Consider the following 1,163-nt stretch of genomic DNA (forward strand, 5'->3'; position numbering starts at 1 on the left):
CCTCGGGGGAGGGGGGGGGCGAGATCGCTGTCACACCGGTACCAACCAAAGTTGGACACTTACCGGAAACAGCGAAAGAACGGAATAGATTTTCTAAAAGCGTTGACACCGAGGCCACCCTCAAGTCTCAAATAAATAGCAAGATCTTGAGAGAGGTTTCGTGTTTACTTAACCTAAGGCTTATGCCTTTAAGATCTCATTTCCTGCTTGACAACGTTAACAAGATGAAAATAACAATTCTTTAATTCATCTTGCTGAGTCGGATGGTGATGCCACCTTATCAAAATGTCCACTACGTATGCTTTTCACTCCTTAGGGCCTTTTTTCAATTATATCTATTGTAGTAAGCCCCTATAAGATCTGGAGGTTCTGCGTCAGAAATGTATAAAGGACTAAAGAGTTATCAATGTTGGACACTTAAGGTAGTATCTCACTGCACCGTTGCGGCACTGCGGAGGTCCTTCACTGCGGCACTGTTTTGTTATTCGCGCGATTCTTGATATTCTAGATATTGCGAAATACGTAGAAGTATGACTTAGAAGACAAGAAAATACAAATAATGAAAGAACATTCGTTCTTTATCTTTGAAATTCGTTTAGACATCTGAGAACCCCGCAGTGCCGCACCGGTGCACCAAGTGCAGTGAGATTCCACCTTTACCGCAAACAGCGAAACAACGGAATCGATTTTCTAAAAGCGTTTGACATCCCTGGAATCTTACAGATAGAGCAAGATCTTTTGAAAGTTTTGTTCTTCACTTAACCTATAATCCTTTTAAGATCTAAAGTTCTCGCTTGACAACAAGATAAAAATAACAATTCTTAAGTTAAAAGCCATTTCCTCTTGCGGAGTCTAACTTGGATGGTAATATCACCTTAAATTGTCGACATGTCAACTAAGTATGCTTTTTACTCCTTAGGGTCCAATGGCTTTCTGGAATGGTAAAAACGCATTTGTCAATTATCTCTATTGTAGTAAGCTCCTGGAAGATCTGGAGGTCCTGCGTCAGAAACGTACAAAGAACTAGGGTTGTTAATGGATTTTCAAAGGATGCGACAGACAAGAAAAACAACTTGTTTCAATTTCGATGGCTGAGTGACTTTATTTGGATCCACAACTACGAGGGTGGTAAAAAATCAAGTGATTCATAATTGTAAAAGGCT

The sequence above is a fragment of the Branchiostoma floridae genome, chromosome 19 (genome assembly GCF_000003815.2).
Source record: "Branchiostoma floridae strain S238N-H82 chromosome 19, Bfl_VNyyK, whole genome shotgun sequence".
Taxonomy (NCBI): domain Eukaryota; kingdom Metazoa; phylum Chordata; class Leptocardii; order Amphioxiformes; family Branchiostomatidae; genus Branchiostoma; species Branchiostoma floridae.